The sequence below is a fragment of the Danio rerio genome, chromosome 16 (assembly GCF_049306965.1).
Source record: "Danio rerio strain Tuebingen ecotype United States chromosome 16, GRCz12tu, whole genome shotgun sequence".
NCBI lineage: Eukaryota > Metazoa > Chordata > Actinopteri > Cypriniformes > Danionidae > Danio > Danio rerio.
In genome coordinates this window covers 32995703-33023078 of record NC_133191.1, presented here as the reverse complement: position 1 = coordinate 33023078, position 27376 = coordinate 32995703, and the positions used below count along the sequence as shown (strand labels likewise).

At 36.4% G+C, this 27376-nt stretch overlaps 1 protein-coding gene across 7 annotated transcripts in view; it reads right to left on the bottom strand.

Annotated features, from left to right (window-relative positions):
- Positions 1–27376, bottom strand: part of lysmd1 (LysM, putative peptidoglycan-binding, domain containing 1) — a 314474-nt gene that overhangs the window by 124876 nt on the left and 162222 nt on the right. The window lies entirely within an intron of this gene.

Here is a 27376-nt window from a genome sequence, read left to right as displayed (position 1 = left end):
TTTGCAACCAAACAGCTCCCATGCGATTTGTTCAATGAATATTGTTTTCCCAAAGCCCCCTCCCCTTCTGTGCGTGATGCTAATGTGTGGTGATTGGTCTGAATACCCATTCTATTGTGATTGGTGGTGTGTGTTTACTGTGTATCGAATCAGAACATCCATCAAGGCTTATGTGTTGAAACAAGCAGGTACAGTATATTTGTGAGGCCATTGCTGGAATGTATTGATAAAGCACTGTAGAATGTACTCCAGCATATTGCTCTATTCTTCATCATGACTCAAGGTAATAACAATGACAAACATTCAGCCTTAACACATTTCTGCACAGTGACAAACTATCTTGAACAATGACTGCAGTGTACATGCAAGTTTATTGGGGGTGCCAATGAGCCTCTGCTGTATGTGCGTTTGGTCAGTGTGGCTCAAGCACTGAAATTAATGAGTTTCAAAGCGCAGCACCTTTCGTGTAGGGTGTGAAAGCCTTTTTAGCTTGTTTGAACCTTCAGTAAAATCTGCATGGAGTGAACAAAACCAACGCTATCTCACAGCAATTCGGAACCTTTTGATTTAGTGGCTACAGATGTGGTTGTCAAAATCATAATTGTCTCATCAATAGTATCATGAGTTTTTTTATGAGGTTTTGTTAGCTAAAAACTAAATTTTCAAAATGTTGTGGATCAACCAACAATAATAATCTAAAAACACAGCTCTGACTAGCCTCAAACTTGACTAATGCTAGGGGGTTGAATGGTATTTTATTAGAAGCATAAAAATAAATATCTCAATAAAAATATAATAAAAGAATTTCACCGTGAGAAAACTAATTAAACAGTTTAACAAATTTAATTTATTCGTATTGTATTCATATTGTATATCCCTAAATTGTTATAGCTTCTGTTTGTTTTATATTGGTTTATTTATTTAACCTCTTAAGTTAAAAAACCCAATGTGTTTTTACATGCAGTTTTTATTTCTCTTTGCTATTTGGGCTTATTGGAACCTAATTAGAATAAAACCTGAGTATCAACTTTTGATATAATGTAATTCTAGAGAAAAAAAACACTTTTTCCTGACCCTTTTTAATTTAACATATACATTTTTTTAAACATGTTTTGACAATCAGAGTGTAAAAACAATTTTTTCCCCCATTTTAGGCAGTTAAAAATAGTGTTTGGGACATTTCATATGCTGTAAAACAGTTGCAGGATGACACTATGTCTGTAACAAAATATTAAACATTCAAGGTATTTTAAATAGCCACTTAAGAGCTCAAATGTGCTGTCCACGTATGTGGTCACTAAGCCCTGGGAAGTTAATATGATTTTATCAAAGCTGTATAGGTTTATTTGTAAAGTTTTTTGCCTCCCTGATGTATTTAGGGTTTGGTGCCACGCTTTGTTTTAAAAATGTAACATTTTCGTACAGCTGAACTTGATGAATTTGAATGAATTAGCCACTAAGCTGACAAAACGCAAAATAGTAAGGTTTTCTTGTGAGATCAGGCTAAACACAACACACATAAGTAAATACATATAGTATGTTGTATGAAGAAACAAGAAGGTAGAGGTCTGCTCTTACCCGACAGATCCTGCTATTTATTCACTCTTTGTTCACTTGCTGTCATTTACAATAGTTTCCTCTTAACCCAACCACTCCTACTATATTTAAATCTAATTTCCCTTACCATACTACCAGTCAAGTTACTTTTAACCGTTCGCTGACAGCACAATGAGAAAAATTGTCACAGAGAGAAAAAATAAATACCATCTGTAATAACCGTCATTTAAAATTTAAAGATGAACATCCTTCAAGGACAGCGCATCCACATTTCAACAACCGGTCTACAAATCCCACATATCGGTGGTATTGTTGTGAAAATAAACTTTAAAGAGTGTTTCCTCATAGCCTCATCTTTAAACTTCAAATCAATGATTCACTTGAACATTACAAAGAAATAGCTCAAGGTCCATTTGAGGAGTAACTGATCTAAATGACTCTCTCTTTTTGGAGTGATTAACTTCAAACACAGTGCACTCTCATGTGCAAATGTTTTCATTCATTAGAGCTGTACACTGCATAAAAGATAATTTTCAAAAATAAGGGCACTTTATGATTAGTTGAATGGTTAGCTCACCTAAAATGAACATTTGCTGTCAATTGAATTAGCCTCAGGCTATCCTAGATGTAGTTGACTCTTATTTCAGTATATGTTAGCTAAAACTGTGGTCCTAGTCAAGAAGCTACCGGCATTTTTAGAGTCAAGTGATACATGTCAAAAACAAAATCAATACCCTTGGCTTCTGATGATACATTGAAATCTCATCAAGCAAAATGATCAGTCTGTGCAAGAACTGAATGTTATTTGCGACCTTTAATTCACAGTTTTGGCAAACGATCCCGAGCGAGTTCACAGCAAGTCTGGAGTGCAAGCTTCCTGTTGCATAATGGCATGAACTGATGCTGTTTATTTACAAGCAGGTGTTATTTTACATAGTTTGTAATTGTGCAAGTATAGTCTTAGCTTTCTAAGGTAGAGACACTACAAAAGTCTAATTTTAGCTATCAATGAAAGATGATACCAAACAATGAAAATGATTACATTTAGCAGATGGTTTTGTCCAAAGGGACTTACTGTACAACTGAGGAGGTATTCAGTGATCAGCAATAAGAGGCAATACATACAAAAAGGGCTATTTATTCAAAGTAACTTGTGCTCAGATAATTTAATGCTACAGTGTGAGTTTTTGAGAGAGAGAGAGAGAGAGAGAGAGAGAGAGAAAGAGAGAGAGAAAAAAAAGAGAGAGAGAGAGAGAGAGAGAAAGAGAGAGAGAGTGCTGCAATAAGTGGTTTTGTTATTATTCACCTTGGTTCAGGTGTTCTCGGAAGACATGGGTGTTTAGTTGTCATTTGAAGAATACCAGTGTATCTACAGTCCGAGTGGGAATATACTTCTACCAATGTGGAACATTGAATGAAAAGGTTTTGGAAAGTTACTTACAGCCTGTCATAAGGGAGACGCTGACAACAGGGGGGTGTAGATCTAAATGCAGGGTTTATTATGCAGAGAATGGTCAGGCAAGCAATGGTCAACACAGGGGCAAACAGATGTACACAGGGAATGCAGAGTCGTGGTGGAATAACAGGTGATAGGTGAACGTAAACAAACAAAAAAACAAACAAGGATTGGTACACGGCAGGATAAGGCAAGGAAAATGCGTCGTAATGTTAACTAGAAAGATAAACAAGACTCAGTAATGTCTGTGTTAGTGTGCTGTATAAATAGTCCAACTAATCAGTCTTTAAGCAGCTTCAGTCGTGTGAGTTGGCAATCAGCAAGAATTAGAAACTGGCGTGTGTGCGCAGTGCATGACTGGATCTTGTAGTCCATATAATGGCTGATTTGTAGTTCTTTGTAATACTGGGTGTAAATCTGCACAGGCTGGATCGCTGGTGACAAGTTGGTGCTCACATCCTGAAAGCTCCTGGAGGGGATGTAGACCTTCAGGAGCATGTGAAGGTAAAAGATTGCAGTGCCAGTGGCTGTCTTGTAAGCAAGCATCAATGATTTGAACTTCTTCAACCGGTAACCCATGCAGAGAGAAAAATGTCACCATTCGCTCAGCCCTAAGTTGCTCCAAAAGAGTATATTTCTTTGCTAAAAACAAAAGAAGATATTTTGAAGAATGTGGCTAAAGGACTTGCAGACAATTTAACGTAAATGGCCTTCAAAAATCCAAATCATTATGAGTTGTTAATGGCTTGCGATTGTTAAACCAGTCATTCACTGAAGAACGGCATCGGTAAAGTTTCATATGCAAATATATACTAAACCACCTTTTCAGTTACAGCAGGTATAAAATTAATATGCTGTTACATCACCTGGATAATGATTAGCGCTTAACTGTTAACTTTATGCTAGATCTGCTGTATTATATGAAAAGTGTGTGTGGAAGTCCTCTCATTGATTATAGCCTGTGCATGCTAAAATTACAATCAATTATAGACTGTCTGTAATGCTAACATTTCTGATCACACAGATAATGGCAGCCCATTAACGATTTACGTTTTGGACTAGATTATTTAAAGTTATCCAAAGGTCAGAGGCCTTTTGTGATGCTCATTTTGTGCATACAGTACATGAATCCCCTGACCTTTAATATAACTTCAACTTAAGTAGTAAAATAATCTCTAATGGGCAACCATTAACTGTTTGGTCTATGCTGTTAGCGTTACACCTAGCCTGTAAGAGACTGCAATGGCAGCACAGACAGCGTGTATTCAATGTGTTACAGCATGTTGTTGTTTTTTTCTCAGAGTAATGCCAAATTTACAAGCTCACATGAATAGGATGCAAACAAGCTAAGTGATATAAACTACAATGGCTGCATGAGTCACAAGGAGAAAACACAAAGGATGACAAGAAAAATACCAGACAAGAATTATTGTTTGCCTGAGCGATAAAGACAGCCAGCAGACATTCATTGGCATTCATGCATAGTTCATTTAAATGACCTTTGACCCTCGCAAAAACAACTCAACTGAGCTAACAGAATTTTAAATATAGGTTATGATGGACCCTTAGGTATTTTGTTGCTTCTGCCCTTTATTTTTTCATCAACGAATACTTCAAGTGTCTAGCGGTCTTGTCAATGTTTTATTTATATTACTCTAGCTTTTATGGCATCGCATTTATGCTACTTTCACACAAGAACCCGCTTTCTACAGTACTGTAACACCAAAGACATAGTTACAATACTTCATTTTCCCTTCAGTCCACTACATTTTGACCAAAACGATAGTGAGCTTTAAAGGTATTGACTTGAAGATGCAACCAGAGGTTGTTAGTTACTGTAAATGAAGTGGATACCTGAACATGAATATTCTGTCCTCATTTTATTCCCTCTCTTCTTTTTTCATTGATGAAGTGCTTCACTTTATCCACATATTAATCCACAGATTTTGTTTGTACAAATACAAAGTCTGCTGTATACGCTTTTTGAGATCTCAGATTTCACTCGCGAGTGCCATTTGTGCCTGCTTGAGTAAATTAACCAGAGGCCGCTGTCGACTGACTGACAGACTGACCAATCGACTGATCCACCCTTCTCTTTCCATAAACCCAACCAATAGTGTTTTCAAAAGCACTGATTGACCCGCCCACACACTTCTCTAAATCCAACCGTCAGTTTTAGAAAGCAATCCAGAGAAAGAAAAGCCTTCACCTGATTTGTACCACGTTTTTAAATTTTACTACATTCCTGCCCTGCTATTTACTTGTTTATTTTATTTTTTGCCTTCTGTTTTCATCTTACTCGCTTTCTGGAACCGTTCTTTTCCGGACTCGAACCCCATCGTCGTGGTCAATACTTCTCTGCATCTCAAGTTTGCAGACATGCATTGCGTACATTGGACAGACTGGAAGCAGTGGAAAAGCCGTCCATACGAAAGTTAAGTGGTCAGCTACTGTAGTAAGCACAAAAAGCGCATCGTATCTCCCCATAGTGTACGTTTTTAAAGCTCACAAAACACCAAAACACATTTTTTTTGAGATGTGGACAGTAATATATGTCCCACATTGCTATAAACACTATTAATACACATATATTTCATAAAAAATAAAAAAAAATTGGTTGTTTTTGTGTTATTTCGAGCTCATTTGTTCTTCCGGTTTGAAAATAAATTAGAATTTTTTTTTCATATCCCTGCTATGAGAGCGCAGCTGGACTTTTTGCACCTGGAAATGGTGAAACCGGATTTGCCACACGTCTTCTTTTTGAAAAAGACGCGCCTCTAGTTGGTGTTGATTGTCCTGTCCCTACAGATTTGGTAAGTGTGTGATCAGTGTTCTTTGTTTATGTTTGTTCAGATGACAAAGTTAGTTTGTGTCGTCAGCATTACTCTTTCAGTTTTAAAAGACATACCTTAGTCAAAATGATTTAGTTATTAAGTTTACAGTACGTAATATCACTGCAATATTATGGGCTGAAAGATCAGCTGTAAATGCTACTCTCTGAATGTAAACACTTTAATCAAACTATTACCATCGTGTAGAATTTTCGCCGCATTTTGTGACAGGATAGTCTACACACGGCATTCTGATACTGTTCTCTGCACCTACCGTGTGCATCTAAGTTAGATTGAAACAGTCCATTAAAACTACACTCTTCCAGCACTACACTCTTCTTTGGCAAATAATTCAATTACAGATGTCCATGTAAACTTAGTCACTGTCTTTTTCTCCACTGCATCTGTGTTTGTTTTGCCTCTGTGAAAATCAGCATGTGCTCGAACTGAAACTCCCCTTTACATGCAAACTCTTCCCTTTTTCTCCACTTGACACTCGCATCTAAACAAAGCTGGACTTCTGGCTACATAATTTGCAGTTTCCATTAATGTATATAGAGCTACGTTTTCAGAATGAGCCTATGTTGTAGTGAAAGCCACATGCACAAAAAAAGCTAAATTCCCCTAACACAATAAACACGTACAGTTCTCACCAGCAAAACATGAAAAATATATTTCTATTCAACAGATTTCAGTGAAAATTGGGTGGCTTTAATTCTGAATGGTGACTTGAGTATATTATTTCTTTAACACTAGCAGATGAATCAAATGTTCCAGACAGCACTGAGGGGAATCTCATAATGTTCTGTTTTTTGGAGCAGATTTTGCATTTCCAACAGGCTGCTGCATGGAGGAAGCTGTAATCGCAGGTGTATTCTCTCAAGATCCTCAAATCCCAGCCGCCACTGCAACTTTAACAGCAAACTTTACACCACATTCAACACCGCATGTACACGAACAAGCACACACAAGGACAAACCTGCTGCAAATCTACCGGCAAAAGTTCTGGCGTCTCTCAGGAGAGCGGAAAGCAGCTCGTGAGATTTTCAGCAAATGTGGAATTTCATCTTCCTAGAATAAATATAGCATGAATCTGGGCCATGTTTTCGAAGGATGTTTCTGCTGTCTCACAGTAAAAAGATTCGAGTAACTGGCATCTACGGATTGCGTTAAAGTTTTCATTGCACACATTGAGATGCACAACCCCAAAATGGATGTCTACCATATTAAAAAAACTTGGTGTGTGTGGTCACAACAATGTTCAAAGTTTGTGGAAATATCAACCCAGTGCAATGACTTGGTGTTTCTCAAATCCATATAACTTATGAATATATGAAAATACACATTGTAGGCTTACATGGTTGTAATTACTGCAGCTCTCAACCTATAATTAGAAGCATATTATTTATTAGTAGAAAATGCGGACTTCAATAGATTAAGGAAGTTACCATGGTGCATTCTGTTTCCTTTTCCTTCCCATTTAAAAAAATAAATAAAATATAAATTGAATAAAAAAGAAAAAGACATTTATATATTTCACACTAATAAAAATAATAACAAAAATATATAATATTGCGGTGACGCAGTAGGTAGTGCTGTTGCCTCACAGCAAGAGAGTCACTGGTTCGAGCCTCGGCTGGGTCAGTTGGCATTTCCGTGTGAAGTTTGCATGTTCTCTTCGCTTTCGCGTAGGTTTCCTCCGGGTACTCCAGTTTCCCCCACAAGTCTGAAGACATGCAGTACAGGTGAATTGGGTAAGCTAAAATTTTCCGTATTGTATGTGTATGTATAAGTGTTTCCCAGTGATGAGTTGCAGCTGGAAAGGCATCCGCTGTGTGACGCATGTGCTGGATGAGTTAGCGGTTCATTCCACTGTGGCGACCCCAGAATAATAAAGAGACTAAGCTGAAAAGTAAATGAATGTATATATATATATATATACAGTATATATATATATATATATATATATATATATATATATATATATATATATATATATATATATATATATATATTACACATTTTTATATAAAAATGTAAATTATAAATGTATTATATATTATATTATTTATATGTATTTACTTAGTTTTAATAAATTCACTAATGTTGGTCCTGAACTATAAAATTTACAAATTGACTAATGTTAATCTAGGACTATCAAAATCCTGCGATGGTGCAGTGGGTAGCACGATCGCCTCACTGCAAGAAAGTTGCTGGTTCGAGCCTCAGGTCAGTTGACATTTCTGTGTGGAGAATTTTCATTACCAACCCAGACATTGCGTATCAAACTACTAATACTATCAATTACAATCCTTCTGTGCAAACTGCAAAATGAAATTAATAACAGAAATAAGTTTGCACAAACATTTAAAGACTGATACCAACGACACCACAACAACAACAAAAAATTGTGTTAAAATAAACCCCTAAATGCCATCACAACTGTTATTTAGACATTTTTTACCGTGCAGTAAAAATTAATAATAAAGAGCCGACATCTCTTAAGCCTACCCCTTCAAGTTTTAAAAGACCTGAAAGGAACAAGTCATTGACTAATTCCATCATATAAAGTGGCAATCAAAAAATGAATTAAATTTTTTTCAAGTATGTTCAAACAGGCCACTTTAACCCTCATAATCTGTATTCCTCTATAGCACATTTACCCTAAGAGCTCTTGTGATCTCCTAAAATAACAAAGTTATGCACGAACTGTAATTGTATGTGATTTTTTTCATGCTGGGAACATTTTCTCAGTCTGTGTCATTACCTCAACGACGCCCTCATTGATACGTGGCAGCTTGCTGGTCGGCTTGTGATTTATGAGCCCGTTTTGTCTGATTGCCTCATAAAGAAGTCTTTCTCCCTCTGCCCATCTCAGCAGTGACCAACAATAAACGAGAGCGTTTGGCAGCTATTAAATAAATATTTATCCACAGGCTCCCCTGTGGTTGTCCCTTCTCCAGCTGTACATCTCAGTTTGGGATGGAAAGGAGTAAGAGAAGTGAAGTAGGTACTTTTTAATCAAGAGAGAAGGCAATGAGTGCAGCAGGATGTAACAAATACCCTCGTGCTGTGCTGGCCAGACGGGGTGGTAAGAGCCATACGGTAATGAAGTGAGACAGGGACATGTATGGACAGGACAAATCACTTGGCTGCTCAGCCACGGTTCCCCTCTCGCTTTATCAAGGCCCAAGCCTTTCCACGTAATCCCCGCCAATCAATTACCCTTCACAGAGAAAGTCAATCAAGCAGCCTCTGTCGGCTATTCTTGGCCAGACCAGTGCTGAAGGTGAAAACAGTTGCATTTAAGTTCAATGTCATGTTTGACTGGGAATAGATGACGTCTAATACTGTAACATTACTAATCATAATACATGCTATTGCCATATTAATTAGGTCAATTTAATTAGATATCATTTTAATGTATTCATTAAAATTCATTCAATTAATATTGATGTTCTCCTATTTCTATCATTATTTTTTTCCATAGGTATATCTGATGCTTGCTATATTTATAACAGCTTTTACGTTTTCTTGTGGGGATCATTTCTCAGACAAATTTAATGTGTGATTAAACTGTAATTAATGTGATTAATTAATCATCACATCATGAAATTAATTAGATTACAGATTTGAATCATTTGACAGCCCTAACATTAATTCAATATATTACATGCTATTACATGATATACATATTAATAGACATTATATATATATATATATATATATATATATATATATATATATATATATATATATATATATATATATATATATATATATATATATGTGTGTGTGTGTATTTATGTATGTATGTATGTATTTCCCCAGATTACCATGAAATGTGAAATTCTGAAATGGCTAATTTTCCCAAATAATTAAGTAACACAAAGTAACAAACATAATTGAATGTGAAATTGTGACGTTTTGAAATAATGCAAACACTATTGCTTAGAATATTGCTATAGCTACATCACATAGACCTGAGGCAGCATTTAGTTGCAATCAGTATTATCATAAATTAGAAATATAATAAAAAGTTTTTTAGTTGGGTGTAATTTTTTAACATGCCATAACAAACTGAATGTTTCAGGTTAAATAAAGGTGCAGTAGGTGATTGTCTTCAGAAACATTTTTTGTTGTGCTGGTTGAAAGTCGTTTCACATTGCAATAGTAACGATTGAAGTAAATGATCTAAATGTATTTATATGTATTTTTATATTCTGGGTTAGGCATAAGACTAAAAAATGTTTGTTCAATTTAAATTTGTCGGGTTGAAAAACATAGTCCCATGGACGTTTCTAGAGACCGCGAAATATTTAAAATTTTTGCTGTTTTTGTTTTTGCGAATCCGCGAGAGGCCGCTGTGTGCGCTTTTTTGCATCTCAAATGTCTCTGCCGTTCATGCCCGCGTTGTTCTTGCGTAAACCCACCAGAGGCCGCTGTCGACCGACTGAATGATTGACTGAGCGACCGGCCAATCGACCGATCCACCATCCTCCTTCCCTAAACCCAACCAATTTTACCGATTGATATGCCCACCCGCTTACTTCCCTAAACCCAACCGACCGTTTACAAAAGCTTTCCAGAAATAAAAGCGTTCGTCTGATTTTTACCATGTTTTTGGATTTTACCACATGCTCACCCTGTTGTTCACCCTGTTGTTTTTGGATTCTGTTTTTGTCTTACCTGATTTCTGGAACTGTACTTCCCCGTACTCGAACCCAGTCATCGTCGTGGTCAACTCCTTTCTGCGCCGTACACAATGAGCTAATTGGACAAGCTGTTTGCGACACGAAAGCCCTTCAGAGGTAAGCGGTCAGCTGGTAGGCGTCAAAAGGAACAGTGTCATACCGCCCCATATCTTTCTCTTAAAAAATTAAATGCAGCCATACGTACATCCGGCTACATAATTAGCGGTCTCTAGAAATGTCAGAGGAACTACCTTTTCAAAATGAGCCTGGGTTGGATAATTCCCATAATTCTGATAAGTAGCCCAAACTGTCAACAAATGTAAATTTGTACATCTGCGCACCCCGTTCACGCAGATCACGCAGATCCACGGTTTGCGCGTACACACGAGGAAGTGACAGCTGTAAAAACAAATGCTGAATCAAAACTTTTTAAAATCCTGAATCAATATTGGGGTTAGTTTTGCATGCTGGAAGGAAGATAACACCATGGCTGAGGTATTTATTTTAGACAGGGAATGCTTTAAAACTATTTAAGTCATGCAAAGCTTACGTAGATTGTTGTTTTACAAATGGCTTATATGCACAGAAGTGTTGTTCAGCCACTAAAGTCTTCCGGCGAATTACTATTTTCAGTTTCATAAGGGCCTTTTACAGCATCGATAATGTTGATTTTTATTTAGTTTAACGACAAAACATAAGTAAATAGCACTATTCCACCTAGCCTGCTTTACTGAGGTGAAGTTGGTTTTATATTTACTTTGGTTCATTTTTGAACAATACAACTTGTAAGGCGCTCCCTATTGTTTACCATGCTACTCTGAATATTCGGGCTGAAATAGCATGCAAATATGGCTTAGCATATGGCTTGCTATGCATAGTCAGTTTAGGACAAAGCACATGAGAGAGTGAGACCATCAATCCTTGCATGCATGAACTCTTGCACATTATGACAAGTTTTGCCTGCTACACAAATGAAAACATGCTAGATATAGTGCAGTTTTTTAATATTGATGTTCTCCTATTTCTATTATTGTTTTTTTCTATAGGTATATCTGAAGCTAGCTAATTCGGATTCGGAACTGTAATATTATAAAGTACTATAAAGATAACCCACATGATATGGGTTGTCTACTGTCACTTTTACCCAAGTGGTTCTCACTGCAGAACCACATGGGCAGAGCTAAGACATGGCTTTGGACAAAGCATTTGAATGCAACAAGCTCATTATCGCAACTTCATAAGTGTGAAGTAGGACATTTCTTACTGCATTTAAAGCCGTGACCCACCAGCTGAGAATCACAGATTCAAGAAAAAACTGTGAACTTGGGACTTACTGACTTTTTAAAGAAGCTTTAAATGAAAAAAATAGATGTTTAGCCATTCGAACTGATTACAGAGAGAGTTTATTTAAGAGAGAGAGTTAGCGAGAGAAGGATTATCTGAAAACACTTTGAACGAACTTTCATTTTAAACTCCACTTAATGTGTCCTCCACTCGCTTCCGTTCATTCTTCCATCTCTTTCTGCCCCCTACGCTTCTCATTTTCACCCGCTTAATGACATGTAATAGGGATTTGTTTCAGGCTTTCACACTTCATTCACAAAAGCTGAAATCCTCTGGGTTCAAGGCACTGTGACAACCAGCACGGCATAATTTTCCTCCCTGTCATTATTAGATTAGCACTTGTAACATCGGAAGAAAAAAAAAAATTGGAGCATCTCCCAATGAACTGTAGCTGTAGGGGTCTAATGTGCATCTCCGCTGTTTGTTTTCTGGTGCAAAGCAGATGGAAGAGCCAGAAAAGCCAGAGGTGCTACATACTCTGCAGAAATGTGATCATCATTAGCGACTCGATGAGTTTGTTTTGCCTTCAGCAAAGCATTTGAGAGTTCAGTGCGACCTCGAGTAGGAATATAGAGTTTGAATGGACATGCAAGTGATGAGTAAACATCTTAATCACTGTTTATCTTGTTTTCCACTAACACCATCTAAAAATTGTTAAAATAAAATACTTTGCATGGGAAACAGCATTACTTGTACTCTTTTTTTATTCTTTATGATTATTTTAAAAATGATTTTTTTTTCTTTTTTCATTAACAAATACTTTTTAGGTAACACTTCATAATAACAATTAATAATAATTCCCCACATTTATATATTGCTTCAAATTTTTTTACATAAATGGGTAGGAGGGGTCTCCTCATCCACCACCCGTGTGCTGCATCCACCTGGGTGATGCGACGGCAGCCATATTGCGCCAGATCACACACTACACACCACCTGATTGGTGGAGAGGAAACACAGTGAGGCCATGATGGACAAAGGCCAGTGGGCAAATTTGGCTAGGATGCCGAGCTTAAACCCCTACTCTTTTTCGAAGGACATCCTGGGATTTTTAACGACCACAGAGAGTCAGGACCTCAGTTTAACGTCTCATCCGAAAGACAGCCCTCACTGAGCAGTATAGAATCCCCGTCGCTATTCTGGGGCATTAGGACCCACACAGTCTGCAGGTTGGGCACCCCCTGCTGGCCTCACTAATACCACTTCCAGCAGCAACCTAGCTTTCCCAAGTGGTCTCCCATCCAGCTACTGACTGGGTGCAGCCCTGCTTAGCTTCAGTGGGCGACCATGAGTTGCAGAGAGCTAGAAAGTAATCCAAGGGTGGGGCAAATTTAAATTTTTGCGAAAAAAGATTAAATTGGATTTAATTTAAAATTTCAGCTGTATCAAATGTTCCAAAAGCAATCCAACAATGCAAAATTAAAAAAAAAATTTTTAATTTTATAAAACGTTTGAATCCAAATACTGCAAACTCTAATATGAAAATGAAAAATAAGGTCTGAATATTATAAGTGGGACATAAATAACAGTGTTACTTTCATTACTTTCATCCCCTTTCCAGTGATGGGTTGCAGCTGGAAGGGCATCCGCTGCGTAAAACATATGCTGGATAAGTTGCCAGTTCATTCCACTGTGGCACCCCAGATTAATAAAGGGACTAAGCTGAAAAGAAAATGAATGAATGAATGAATGAATGAATGAATGAATGAATTAACTTTCGTCCCCACAAGAACTCTTGGAATTTTAATCTGATTTACTTTTAGCTGAAAAACACAGAAATTTAAAACTTAAGGATGTGTTTCTGCAGACAATTAAATACTGTAATAAATGTATTGTTCATTGTTCATGTTAGTAAAGGCATAAGTGTAGAGTCACCATGTATTTCTCATAAATCCTGTTAAATGTTCTCAGATTAATGCTTTATATATATATATATATATATATATATATATATATATATATATATATATATATATATATATATATATATAAAGTGCGACCTCCCAAAATTATTTCCCAAATGATGTTTAATAGAGCAAAAAAAAATTCTCAGTATGTCAGATAATATTTTTTTTTATTTGTCTTAGTCTTGTTTGTTTTATTTCAGCTAGAATAAAAGCAGTTTTACATTTTTTTAAAACCATTTCAAGGTCAAAATTATTAGCTCCTTTAAGCTACAGTATATATTTCCGATAGCCTGCCGAACAAACTATTGTTATGCAATCACTTGCCTAATAACTCTATCCTGACTTTAATTGTATAATTTTTATTTCTCTTTTTTGAGGAAGAAAAAGTAAAAGAAAATATTTCGAATACAAATAATAAATAATAAATAAAATTAAAAAATTACAATAACACATCGGAACTTAAATACACAGTTGACTGATCACGTATTTCCTTACAAGTCACATTAACAAATACATATAAAGATCAGTTTACACTGTGTAGAGGCATAAGTACAATCCATTTCTCCCATTATTGCAGTTAGTTTTAAAGAAAAAGTCATCCTCTCCATATTTTGAACATACGATATCCAACCATGCAGATATTGTAGGGGGTTAGAGTTGTAGCCACTGTCGAGTTACAGTTTTTTTACTGGTTAATTTTAATAAGTACTTGTCTTTTACAATTAAGTTGGTTGCAAAATTCCCCAGGTAAATTGCAATAAAAGAAAAGTCCACTTCATCACCATAAATATTTCAAATTACCTGCATTACATCCTGCCAATGGGTGAATGGCTGGGCAACTCCAAAATAGCTTAACAATATTTTAAATATGTCAATGTTGTATATTATATTAATTCTGTTGGAGTGCTCCATCTTTACAACTACTGTATGTTCTTTACCTTGCTATAGAAAACTGTTTGTTTTACAGTATTTTGAAATGTTATCAATATGCAGTACATGTCTTTACTGACATTTCAGTGAAAAGAATTATGTTAATATGGAAAATATAAACTAACTACATCAAGACCAAACTAAAGTTATGTCAGATCATCATATTTCTGTTGTTGTTGATGCAGTTTTAAATTTACACCATTAGTTTATTTTTTTACAATTATCATTTCTGATTATATTTTTAAATATAATTTTCTAAAGGAGTAATGTAATGATCAAAAATATATCACTATTGCAACTATAGTGATACTTAAAAAAATGTGAACTATAACATACAGAAATGTCCTTACGCTGTACAGCATTTTCTAAAATACAAAATAACATTGCAAAATGTTGCAAATGGAGACCACACACACAGACCAAATGATATGCCTTTGTTCTCAAGTCTTTCAGAGGATTTTCTGCACCAAACGTCTCCAATGCATTTCCACAGAAAGCAGGATCTCTAAAGACTCCGTTCCCCTCGGCGTGACTCCCTCAGTCTCAGAGCTCACAGGCTCCCCCTGGAGCAGCACAATCGCTCTGATACCAACATCAGGCTGGAGCCACAGACAGTCATTGTGTGCCTCAGACACACGTCTGCTGATGACACAACAACACACACACACACACACAGCCATCTCTGTTCTCTCCCTTTCCTTCAGCCTGTCTCTTTCCTCACGCATCACTTTCCTTTGTGTGTGTGTGCATGTGTGTGCGTGTGTGTGCGTGCGTGTGTGTGTGTGTGTGTGTGTGTGTGTGTGTGTGTGTGTGTGTGTGTGTGTGTGTGTGCAAGAATCTCTCTCTTCTCTCTCTCCCTTCGCTATCCTCCTCTTTCCGTCAGTGGCTGAAGTCTTTAGTCATGTGCTGTCTATCATGTGTCCAGGTCCCATTGAGAGAAATCTTATCCCAGCCATCTTTGTCAGCCAGACAACCTCATGACCCTCGGGAAGGGAAGGAGAGAGAGCGAGAAATGTGTTTTTCGGTTAAGGTGGGTGGTGGCAGTTTTTGTGAGCCAGTGATTTGTCAATGACTCGGTGGAGAGGAACTCAAGACATGCTGCTGTTGTTTCACAATTGGTGAAGGGTTTTCTTCATGTCTGCCAAAATGGCCGAGCTGAAAGACAAACAAGTGTGATGGATGTTGCTTCTTTAGGCGAACACTTGCTGCCAACGTTTCCTCTCCCACCGCAGCTGGCGAAAGCCCACAGGGAGGGGCGGAAGAACTCTTGTTATACATGGCAGATTTTTCTCTAGGATCCATTTGAAAACTCATACGGGTCCAATGATCTGGCAACCCTTTTAAGATTGACTAATGTCATTAGCCAAACCGATCTCATGGCTGCTCTCTTAATCTAAAGAAGTCTAATTTGAGGCTCAAATGACCTGAGACAAAGTCAAGAGGATTTGGTAATGATCTGTACAACGGCTCTTGGTGAATGTTGAATTTGATTAGGCTTGTGATTTCGTTCAGGATTCAGATTAACGTTAATCAAGACCTGTTGGTAAAATCAGAGGTGATTGGTCTGGACTGATTGGATACTCTTAAAATTATAAAAGGATTTGATTAACTCCCTGTTCCATCTGCTAACAAGTTTCAGTTAAATTGAATACTTAAAAAAAAAAAAAAAGAACGAGATTTTTTTTTTTACTCTAGTACCTAACCCAGGACAATTATAATGATCACGTCTGGCACCTTTGGTCAGCCATTATTTCATGCTTTCAGTTGTGTGAAAACATTCTTCAGCACCTGACATTCTCTTTTGCATCGATACGTTCATCTGCCCTACAGAGACAAATTAACAGCTCTGAAGAGGCAATATAAAGAGCGTAAAATGTCAGTCACTAAAGTAAACTTCCACTAAATCAATAAACCAACCTGTTTATTTGCAAACTGTTTCCGAATCGGATGACCGGTTTAGATATTCAAGCAAGTGAAATACCACCACAGAGGTTTATGCAATCTCCTCGCATCTCTGCGAAGCTAGAAAATGAGGAAAGGCGGCAGAAAGCCATCAGCGTGTGTGCGTGTGTTTTTTTATGCGGGTGCGTTCTGTCTCTTTTGCATTATGGGTAATGGTGAAAGGAGAAAAGCTTCAGATTAGCTTCATGCTCCACTAGAAACATACTCTGTCTTATCGAGGATGGCCATTTTTCATCTGCGCTTTCAATTTATTTATCATTTCGAACAATAACAACTCATGCAAATGAGAGCCTGAACGCTCTGTTCAGCACATTTCATAATGTGTGCCCTCAGCAGCAGAGGCGCTTGTCCCGCCATGAGTGCAGCTTTGGGCTAAATTACTCATACGGGCTGTTATATTGTGTCACTGACAGCAGAACATTAGCGTTTCAAGAGAGTCCCACGCAACTTTTTAGTGCTTTTAAGCAAACAATGGACATGGTGAGTGTATTGATGGCTGTATTATTTTAGAATATCAATGTTTGTTTCATAACACAATGCACCATGGTACATCTTTACAGCAAGTCTTGTCCTGGACTATTCAGATAGCCTATGTAACATTCAATTACTAAAACTAAGTTCTATTATGAACAAAAGTCAATGCACTGAATCAAGAGTCATCTTGACTACACCAAAAAGTTTTTCTTTTAAACTTTCTAAAAGTTGCACAATTTGGTTACCAAGGAAACAAAGTGTCAGTGAAGAGCTTGAGATATGAGACATGTGAAAATGTTATTGTCAAATATGACTGAGTAAATATCAGTTGAAACAGTATTGTCATGTCCAGGAAAGGAAGATGATGAGAGGTGAAACAGATCTATATTAGCAATATACAAGACAAAGGCAGACAACCCAGAGCGAATACATATAGCAGCAGGGTTCAGAAGCACCACTGATATACCACTGTGCTCGAGTAAAATCTGACAGATAAATGCTTGTGTGTCAATAGAATTGATGTATACCAATATAAGAATCATTTCCCTGATAACACTTCAGCAATCAAATTGTGCAGGTTTTCTGTCTGATTCAAATGAATCAATGTTTTGATCAAATCAGTCCAAATGGTTTGCAAAATTGTCAATCGAACAGGTCACTATCATAAATAATTTATATTTCTCCTATGGAAATGTTAGGGGAACACAGTGACACAGTGGCTAGTGATGTCACCTCACAGCAAGAAGGTCGCTGGTTCGAGCCCCAGGTGGGTCAGTTGGCAGTTGTGTGTGGAGTTTGCATGTTCTCCCCGTGTTCGAGGGAGTTTCCTAAATATCAAATTCGATATAAATGGCACTGTGTAAGTACGTACACCAAAATGGTAAAGGAATAGAAGAATCAAAACTTACAAATTTTGTCCATTATTTTTCATTAGCTGTATTCCTTTACCCGTTACATTGTGCAAATGGAAATTGTAAATTGAAAATAAAACAACCGGAAACATGTAAATTTCCTGACAAGTCCTTCACATCGAAATAAGTTTTTACTTTTATATAAAGACAAAAAATCTATATCAAGTATGTAAACCTACCAACATCCATTGCCATATTTTTTTTATGTAATACAGTATATTGACACATAGCATCAGTAATATAAAACACTGTCAAACAATAGTTACAATACAATAATAGTTTTCTCAACATTTAGTAAACATCACCAGATGTTTTGTGCAATTGTGTAATTAAAACCAGACAAATTATAAAGCAGCTCTTTATTGCCTATAAGGCTTATGAACGACAATGTATACACATTTAAATCTAAAAGCATCAAAATATGGCTTTTTTTATTAAAGCAGATCTGGGCATTTTGCGACCCGCTGGACTGCTTTGATTGGCTCATGTGAAGTATTTATTTGATTGATATTCAACCGAAAACAGGGCTTTGCGATGCAGGTCTAATATTGCAAGTCAACAATATGGGACTTTCACATTTAGGCCTAATCCCAATTATATTTTCGTACCCCTACCCCTTCCCCTTGGCCCTTACAACTGAGGGTTAAGTGGAAGGGCTACAAAATTTACCCCTAAGAATTGGGACAGCACTGTAGCACCTGCACACGTCATCATATGCCATTGCAATCTCTTGCTTTATATGAGATCAGGCGATGGCGACTGCTGTAGTTATTCAAGTTGTCTTATTTTTTTGGTTTTTATCTTGAGGAAATCACTGAAGGCATATATTATGTTATCATTATGATCTAATGTGGCAATAAGATCGTAACTGTTCTGTGCATTCACACAGTGGCCATATTCATCAATGTAAACACACCAAAAACAACATTAACATTATAGCAGACACTATAAAAAGCTCATTCCCATCCACTAGATTCCTCTGACAGGGTATTCGAAAGTCATCGAGTGACAGAATGTTGTGGGACTACAGGAGTTATTAATAGGGATTATAGATTGTGATTATTTATTGAATAGTGTCACAGATTCTTTTTTTTTTCTTTTAAAAACAAATGAACTTTATTGGTTTGGCCTTCTAAAACCAGCCTAGAGTCTAATGTGGCCCCTTGGAAAAAATGTATTGCGCACCCCTGGATTAAAGGGTATTAAAAATGACAGAAGGACAGAAACAAATTCAGCACTTAAATGCACATGGGTTAGCAAAGGAGGAGCAGGAGAACATCATTTGTAACTGGTAAAAAAAAACAAATGGTCATGAAATGGGATTAAATGAAAACTAAAGCTTTGGACAAATTGGACACTTTTAACTAATTTTATTGTGGAAGATAAAAGCATGACAGTTTCAATTATTTTTTGTTAAGTCAAATAGATTTTGAGACCTCAGACCTGCTGATTTTATTGACTATTTCACAATTCCACTGATACAAGATCTTAATATGATAAAACATAAAAACAGAAGAAAAAACAAATGTGGAGAACAACCAACATATCAGCTGGTTCCCCCGCTGTTTGTTCTGTTTTACAGTGAAAAGTAAAAACATAGAGACAAAAATAAGCAGAATATACTGTTGCATCTCCTCCACATTTTCCATAGTGTGCTTGAAAAGTGTGGCCAAAACATTTTGATATAGCGTCACCTTGGAATTATAAGTTTTATCTGCGTTTTATCTGAGCTTAAAAGTTTTTGCATTCCATAGCGAACAGTATGAGTGTAACATAAAAAAGTCTTAAAATGTAAACAACTTATTAAAAAAACATTCCATAATGTAAATAAGTTCTCATTTATTAAGGATAATATTAAGTCAATAACTCAATTTTGACAAAAATGTTAGCTCGAACCATCTAAGGTGACGATAGGTCAAATATACCAAAATCTCTCAAATGTTTTCCCTCATTTTAGGTTATTGTCACATTGATGTTTGTTTCTATGTTAGTTTCCTAATATGCTTGCTTTTATTTAGTTATTTGATGTTGAAATTGTGTTACATTTGCTTTTATTGTGTCATTTCTAAGCTACTGTATGAAATATATCATAATTGATTCTATGAATTAGATTTTGACAGAAATATTAATACTTTTAAAACAGCAAATAAAGGCTTTATTACATATTAATTAACACCATTGTTTTTTAGTATATGTACTCTGACCTTTTTATTGTTTGGAGGTCAAAAATTAGGAAAGTAGTTTTTTCTTCACTTCAGTTATTTCCTGAGTCAACAAATTATTTAGAAAACCTACCACACACACATCACTGTCAGCACTACAAACTCTGAGCTTTTGGACTAAAAGTGTCAACACTGCAAACTCGCAGACTAAAATAACAAGATTGCTGCCCATGACTGTGAATATACATTGGTTATTAGACACTGAGATAGGAAAGATTGACTGAAATTTGTGACCCAAGTGAAATCCTGCTGTTGGTGTATATATAGCCTGATCTAATCCCTCCCACTGTCTTTGAAATGATTGGTTGGGTCATGGGCCTACAAATAATGATTGGTTACATGTTGTTGTTTATCTGCAAGGATAAGAACAGATTTGTAGGTCCAGACAATAGATGGGATTTAAACCAGATTTCTAAACATACATTCTACATAACATATGCCGACTTGGGTTTATTTATACAGTCATTTTGTAATAACAAAATTGTAACAGCAACAACAAAACAATTTTCATTTTAGTAATAGAGTATGTGCAAATAAGAATGTTGAACAATTTAAATGAACTACTTAAGGCTTTATCCAAAATTGCATCAACCCTTAATTTCACTATTCCCAGTAACTGAACAAATAGAATAATTCACATTCACGGTGCACTTATATTTCCTAGAGGCAATCTATTGAGTGTGCATCAGTTGATTAAAGGAGTGAATGTGGGGTTTGATAATGTTCACCATTGTTTCAGACCCCATTGCAAATGCAAATGATAGTATCCTCAAATATTGCCATATTCTATTGTCCAACCCCAAACTGCACACTACTTGTGCACTCGTGGACTTGCATCACATGCACACATACATAAAGTGCATGAAAAAACCCAGGTAGCAAACAATGTCTTTATGCCCATTGGGCATTAAGCTGGTACAGCAGGCATTCATTCAGCACTGGCATACAGCATGTGGGCCAAACATGGGCCTTGTGTGGCAGAGGTGGCACTGTTATTAAGGCAGTATGCATGACATGGGTCAAACACCCAATTTAGTGTTTGGCCTAGATGTTTAAAATATAGTGTACGTGTGTGAATGAGTGTGTATGGATGTTTCTCAGTGATGGGTTGCAGCTGAAAGGGCATCCGCTGTGTGAAACAGGTTGGCGGTTCATTCTGCTGTGGCGACCCCAAATTAATCAAGGGACTAAGCCGAAAAGAAAATGAATGAATGAATGAATAAAAAATGTTTAATTCACAAAGTCATTTCCATTTTACTGTTTGTATCTTCTAATGCCTTTATAAACCAGGCAATGCCAATTTAATCAAGGAAATAATCAAGATTTTATTATTTTAATTAATTAATCTATCGTTTTCTGTTGCAAAAGAACTAAATTTAACCTACATTGCATATATTTTATTAAACAAATTATTATTTTACAAATGATACTACTATTAACAATACTAATCATTACCATTATTTATTGGCCTAAATTTCAATGCATCTTGGGTTTATCAATTTCACTGCAGTCGTGACACACCAACCCAACAAATTTCCTTTGACCCAGATCTGGCCCATATTAACAGCTAAGATGCCTAGATCAGTTAGTGTTCCCCGGACCAGAACTGGCCCACATCCTTTTGAAACAGAACTGAACCAAAAAAAGTCCCACAAATCCACCAAGCTTGAGCTTAAATTAAATAAATTTTTACGTGGCCCAGATAGGCCTTGTATTCAAGATTAGTAAGGCGAGGGTCTGTTAAGCTCTTATTCGGCCCAAACAATGTCCAAACATGGGGTTATATCTGGCCTAGTTCAGACCCAGCTGTTGGTTATTAACTTGGCTGAGACTTATTCCAGTTATGGTTGATGGTTGGCCGTTCACTAGCAGCCAGACTAGCAGAATGTGGGCCATGCAAAATCTGAATGTGTGGGCCAGAGCCATACCAGAAAAATTTGCTATATGGGAAAGGTGTCACTTATATCACTCTGTACTGAGTAAATTTCTAAAAAGACTTGTCCAAACAGTTAAAGTGGCATTACTGTGTGTCATGAAAATACTGCATGGATTCAGAGAAAGTGAATAGGGTGTCATTTGGGATTGAGCCCAAATAGGACAAATACACCTCCAAATTATGCTTCAGATTGAAAATAATCATTGCCACCATATGTAAATGCAGTCCAAATAGAAATCTTCAAAACCTGCCATTTATAACAGCTTTTTATAATTAAAGATGGACAATTTGTGACACAGAAAATGCAGAGGTACATTCGAGCAGATTTTTGGTCTGGTATACCCTTCATCAACTTAAAGTTCTAACTCATTTAACGTAAGGGTTAGGCCATAGGATTTTAGGCTATGTTCCACTTAAATTTTAAATACCCATCCTTCATTAACTTATCTCCATTCTGTTGACTCACTATTGGTCTCGCTGAACTATAGATACCATTACACAACTGTCCACTACTGATGGAAACCTTGCAATAAGCTGAACAATAACCCACAGAATTCAGTATCACTTTAGCATTTCTGAAACTGATGTTCAGAAAACCTTAAATGGAATGCTGGAAAGCTAAGGGGTTAACTTCATAGAATGCAACTCAAAAATGTAATGGCAAAGTGCTGTAGGGATGTTTGTGAGAAAGGGCCAATTCTAAATGGCACAATTTTAGTCTGGCAAACTTGGGTATAACAATGGCTGCCACAAGTCTACAATACTGTGGGGTGTCCCATTCATCATTTTAACTTTCAGCTCACAACCCATTTTTTCTGCCACTATGTACCCTTGCTGTTCACATCCGCCAAGACCATGATGGTATGTTCAGAACAATCTTTTACGAGACAATCGATAAGCAACTTGGTGGAAGATTTAAAGTAACACTTGGAGGAAGACTACAAGAGTTAAGAGTACTAAGTAAAACTGGTTATAAAGCAAAGTGAAAATCATTTTTTATTTTTTCAAGTAACATTGGACATAGTGTCAAGTGTTTTGATCTTTATATTGACACCTCGTATGAAGGACGGAACCTGCAAAGACAATAAATAAATAACTATGAAAAATTTATAAACAAATGAGTAAATAAATGCATAAATTCCTGCATAAATTAAATGATAAATAAAATAAATTAGTGTATATAAAAATCCACTAGTTCCCGCATAAATAAATATGTAATAATTAATAGTGTGGGCAGGTAATTAAATAAATTATACGAATGTGGGGGAATAAGAAAATGTTAAACTGATGAATGTAGAGACGTATTTACTTTTCCTCAGCTCAACAAGTTAATGAGAGGGTGTCTGTCAATCATTAGAAGGCGGATTTTATGCCTTCATTGGCTGATAGTTAGAAAAAAAATTTGCATTCAATTTGCATTTGATAATTTTTTGATTGGCTTCTGATGATTGACAGACACCCTCTCATTAGCATGTTATTATTACGATGTTGAGCAGAGCAAAAGTAAATACAAAACAACGTTCAAGAATGAATAAACGTTTGAATGGCCCCCAATATTCATGTAATTTATTTAATTATTAACCTGCCTGCACTATTAATGAATTAAATATTTATTTATGCAAAGATGTATGGATTTTTATATACATTTGTTTATTTGTATATCCATTTATTTATTGTTTTATTTATGTAGGAATTTATGAATTTATTTACTCATTTATTTATTTATTTATTGTTTTTGCAGGTTTCATCCTTCATACACCTAGTGGTCTGGATGAATAAAATGCATTTACTAACTTTCATGCTTTCCATCTTAAGCGTCATCTGTTTTTCTATATCTTACGGTCCACAAATTTATGAAATGTAGATTCCTGGATTCAACCCCATCTCATCCCAGTTTAAGACATCCAGGTCTTGATTTTATGTGGGTCTATGTCATTTTAATGACTTTTTTAAAGTACTTTTTTATGAGTATAACTTTTTAATTAGCAAAAAATCAGAGTGTGCCTTTAATACATCAAAATGGGTGCAGCTTGCCAACAGCCAAAGCTAAACACCTAGTAAAAAGCACAAAGCCCATACGCAGAATCAAATTCTAGTTCATCACGCTGCTATTTTTAATGCACTTTGCAGATGCACGCACACCTTATTAACCAACAAGAACTGAAACATTGGACATTATTCATTAAACAACACTGCTCCCACTCTCCGCTCTCTATTTCTTAAGTAACTTTTCATTCCTTAATTTAATATGAGCTCTAATAAGCCCCTTAATAGTGAATATAAAATTAGCACATGCAAAGATTTGCTAGTTATATGCTTATGCTAATAGAGCAAATTGAGAGAAATGAATTGTAAAGAAGTGGATGTTAATTAAAAGATAGTGTCGTGGAAGTAAGAACAGGGTTTTCTGTGTGCCACGGCAATATGTCTGTTCTCTCGGTACGGACCGAGGCGAGGACAAACAAAGGAGGAGAGGCGGGAGAGATGGAACCAAAGAGGAGAGAAATGAAGGATTGATGTAATGGGAAGAGACATTCAGCTCTGACAGTAGCGATAGAGAGAAATGGAGTGTGTGCGGATGTGTGTGTATGATGTGATATTTGACTGCAGTGTTTTGTCAGTTTAAAGCAGGCGTTCACCCCTCGTTCTCTCTGAGATAAAACAAAAGAATCACCTGTCTGTGGAAGACTGCTGACGGCTACCTCCCACAATATGGCACATAATTCTCTCTTTTTCACACAAACAGGGGAAGATGGCAAAAGATGCCCCCCTTGGGTAAGATGTCCACTACACTTTCTTTTTTTTTTTTTTTTTTTTTTTGCTAACCATAGATGCTTAAAATTTTTACCAAAAAACAATAATGGTGAAATAAAATACTTTAATTGATTAACTGCAAGTTACTTATATTTGGAAAATATAAGTTAAATCATATTTTGGAAAACTCTTTTTGGTATTACTTCACTCAATCCTTCGGCTTATTCCCTGCTTTATAGGTTGCTGCCAATTTCTCTAGCATTTATTTATTTAATTTTTTTGCATAGCAGATATGCTCCCTTGGTAATACTTGCTCTTGTATTTTAGGGATGATAGAATGTTGTTTTACTTGTACGTTTACATAAAATTATATATATAATGAGTAATGTAATATATTAATAACACATACACACATTTCAAATTTTTGATAACAAATTTCAAACATTAGCATTGATTTCTGGGTGAATTACCGGTTTGTAAACATTCAGGATATATATATATGTATATATATATATATATATATATATATATATATATATATATATATATATATATATATATATATATATATATATATATATATATATATATATATATATACATACAGGGTGGGAATTGTGAAAGTTGGATCCAAGATGGCCGACTTAAAAATGGCCAGCATGGTCACCACCCATCTTGAAAAGTTTGCCCCCTCACATACTAATGTGCCACAAAAAGGATGTTAAAGGGGTGGTCCACTACGATATTATATTTTAAACTTCAGTTGATGTGTAATGTAGCTGTGTGAACATAAACAGCATCTCTGAATGTAAAATATTCAAAGTTTAATGCAAAGGGAGACCTTGATTTGTACAGAGTTAGCTTAGCAACGCCTACAATTAACGAATTTTGGGGACTACAAAAAATACTTCCGCCCCCTGTGAGATCACAAAAGTTCGTTATTGCGCATCCCACACTGCGCAGGTAAAGGCCGTGGCCATAGGCGCTGTAACGTTACTGCAGAGAGAGAAATGCCATCCTGCTGTTTCCACAGAGCTGTTCTGTTTCTGTTGTTGGGCTTCCAAATGACACGACCCAAACACAGAAGTGCTTACAGTTCAATATTAATTATGTTCCAGAGAACTATAAAATACATAGCAAGCATGATTTGACAAAACACAGCTTCCAGAATCTCTCCCAGTTCAGTGCTGGATTCAGTTAAAATCTCCTCAAAGATGGAGCAAGGAGATGCTGTGAACTCTGAGTCATGACCTGTAAGTGTTTTTATTTGTTAAAATTGATCATGACATGTACAGTGTCTAACTTTAACGGTGTGTTGTAGCAAAGATGTAAACAACGGGAAATTATGGTAACCGCTAACGACTTAGCTAACGTTACAAATCTATATTTATCAAACGGCTGTAAACGCACACACACACATACACATACACGCACTCTTGGCCAGCACCTGCGTCTCTCTGTGGGAGACGGCAGAGTTTCTCTCTATAGGCAGCTTTGCTATGCGTTTTACAACTCGGACAATAAAGTCGCAAAAGATATGTGAACGATTCATGTTACTTACACAGGCATATTCCGCATATGCATGAAAGACGTCCTGTAACGCGTTGATTTAAAAAAAATACAGCAATGATTTCCCAACTGGAGTGTAACATCAAAAACAAATCAATCCAGGCTCACAAAGGTCTCATCTCACATCTTGTGCTTTATTCTGTCACCACAGAAAATAACTTAATCCGAGCATGAGAGAAAAAGAACAATAAAAATCTCTCCCGCGCACATGCGCTTCTCGTGTTACAGATACTTCATCGTATACACGCATAAACACACTAAAAGGCACAGAAACAGTTAAAGGAGCCGCATCCCATTTTCACTCGTTACAGACACGTGTTGACTGACTGACTGACTGACTGTTTACACAAAACGCGCGTGCTTGTCAGGGCGTGACGTGGAGCCGATCGGCGAATCACAGCATATTATGATGATGACCAATCAGAGTCACTTGAGGGTGGGCCTTTTAGAGAAACTAGGAAATATGACAGTCGTTTTCATGTTAGCTGAGTAGCTGTGTATAATCAAAGTGAGATTTATAAAAAAATAACACGATTTCCTTCAAGTTAAACATGAGCACACATTGCTTTGCATCTTATTAACACAACCAAGCCTTAAAAATAACATTCTGGACCACCCCTTTAATGTACAATGAAACCAATGAATCCATGGTGAGGTAAGTGGCATTATAAAGTACGCTGCCATCCCGACTTGTGTCCTCGAGAGTTCGTTCTTCCAAGTCTGAACTTGGCACGTCTTCCAGGGCCGTAAGCTCGAACTTTGCAAAATTGATATTGAGAAACAGCCGTTATGATTTGATTTACAATATTCTGAATATTTTAAAAGCATT